This window comes from Cystoisospora suis (genome assembly GCF_002600585.1).
Source record: "Cystoisospora suis strain Wien I chromosome Unknown contig_4134, whole genome shotgun sequence".
Lineage (NCBI taxonomy): Eukaryota > Apicomplexa > Conoidasida > Eucoccidiorida > Sarcocystidae > Cystoisospora > Cystoisospora suis.
In genome coordinates, this window is record NW_027156926.1 from 1 (window position 1) to 2,357 (window position 2,357).

General features: G+C 51.4%; 1 annotated feature.

The window, feature by feature from the left end:
- Positions 1 to 2,179: 2,179 nt before the first annotated feature.
- Positions 2,180 to 2,263: a sequence feature (Short protein (CSUI_007705, PHJ18467.1) was converted to a misc_feature.).
- Between the last annotated feature and the right edge of the window lie 94 nt (positions 2,264 to 2,357).

Sequence of the window (2,357 nt, forward strand, 5' to 3'; positions counted from 1 at the left end):
GCAACATCAAGCACACTTGTATTAAGTGCAAGACCTGCAATATACGCCGTCTTCGACTCAGCCAAGCGGCGAAGGGCAGCCGCGATCTTAAACGTAAGCAGGCCTAGAGCCGCACCGACAGGAGTAGCCGACCTCAGCTCAGCCAGGCGACGAAGGGCAACCGCTAGGATAGAGGATCAAGAATGGAGCAAACTGGGGAGGAACGAAACCCCTACGACAGAACCGCGGTGGAGACCAACAACGGACAGATCACGGCGAGCGCGAAGGCCATCTCGAGGGAGAAAAGAGGCAACCGGGATGCGGAAGTGGAAGAGAGAACAGGAGCAGAAGCGACACAACGAGAAAAGTGGCCAGGGGAACATAGAACGCGAAGTAGCGAGAGTCCAAGGTAGGACGCAGAAAGGGAACCTGGAAAGAAACAATCAGAGCAGTCAGGCAAGGGAGAAGAGCCAGAAAAGAAGCCTGAAAAGTCGAGCCCTAGAGGAACAAGAGAGAAACAGGCGAAGGGGGAGTCGGATTACAATGAGACGTAGACACGAGAAACCGTAACGGCACACAGTCGCCAGGAAGAAGTGCTCAGGAGCGCGGAACGGAGACAGGGACGTCGGGATGAACAGGCGGACCACGCGGATGCCGGTCATGCTCCATCAACAACTGCGCGTCAGATCCATCGGGCGGAAGTACGCGAACCACGTCGACGTCCGCAGGAGTGCCAGGGTGGATGTACGCACACGCGACGGAGGAAGAAGAGGAAGAATGGTCATGAGACTCTTCCGAACTATCCGAACTGACCGACACAACGCAGCAATCACAAGTTACGACTGATCTGCGAGACTGCTTAGTAGGAGAAGAGGCACGAAGTCCACGACGACGCGGAGTAGTAAAGGACAATTAGGAATAGGAGAAGAGAAACGAAGGAGCAAAACGGAGAACCCAAAAGATAAAGTCCCTTTCACGATCCGAATGGAGGGAGACGAAGCGGGCGAAACGAAGGAACGGGAATACGAAAGCAAGGGACAGGAGATAGGAAAAAAGAAGCACAAACCCCCGAATACAAAACAAGAGGGGAGGAAAACAAGGCGCAGAGACAGGGCGGAAGAAAGGAAGTTCATCTTGGCAAGCGCGAGGCAGGCAGCAGGACTGGAAGAGGAGCCGGAAATGGAGGACATTGAGGAAGAAGAAGGAAAGGAAAGAACGGAAGAAGGGAGGCTAATTGAGATTTGCTCAATGGTGCAGTTCCGCCGGTGGTTGGAAAAGGGACAAGTGGAATTCGTGGCGGCAATCAAACTGGAGCCGACGGAGGCGAAAGAAATCGAAAGAGAAGCATGCTGTTCCGCACAACCGCCGCTACTAACAGACCTGTCGCTTCCAAGCGAGCAGATGAAGAGGGAAGGCAGACAACCGGATAAGGAATTCGGCGAATTGGTGGACGAATTCAAAGACATTCTCAGGACGTTTCCACCAGGGACGGCAAAGGGGAGAAAAATTAAGCACCAGATTCCCGCGATCCCGAGGAAAGTGCCAAATTCCCCGACAAAATGCTACAACTTATCGGAGGAACACCTAGCAGAACTAAAGAAGTATATCAAAGGCCTGTTGGACAAAGGGTTTATCATTCCATCACAATCGCCAATAGCCGCCCCAGTCTTCTTCGTAGGGAAACCGGACGGGTCGCTACGGTTAGGTATAGACTATCGCGCACTAAACGGGATTACAATCAAGGATTCATACCCAATCCCACGGATCCAAGACCTGATAAATAAACCTGGAAAGGCGAAATGGTATTCTAAGTTGGATTTACAGAAGGGGTATTACCAAGTGGAGGTGGTCGAAGAAGACCAGTGGAAGACAGCGTTCCGGACACGCTAGGGGACATTCCAGTTCAAAGTGATGCCTTTCGGACTATCAGGAGAGCCGTCCACTTTCCAATACCTAATGAACTCAATATTCATACAAGAATTGGACGAGTTCGTGATAGTTTACCTAGACGAGGTCCTAATTTACTCACAATCCAAGGAAGAGCACCTACGACACCTAAGGACAGTATTCGAAAGAATAAGGGAGAACGAGCTGTTCCTAAACGCGACAAAGTGCGACATTGCAACGAAGCGAGTGACTTACCTGGGGTTCGTCATAGAACCCGGGAGGATATCGCCGGATCCAAAAAAGGTGGAAGCAATCAAGAATTGGCCGGAAATCTTAAGGAACAGGAAACAGCTGAGAGGCTTCCTGGGAATGGTAGGGTTCTATAGACGACTAATCCCAAACTTTAACAAGACAGCCCACCCCCTGCACCAACTGTTGTGGGAAGACTCTGACATGACGTGGAGACCGAAACATTCACAAGCGGTACACGA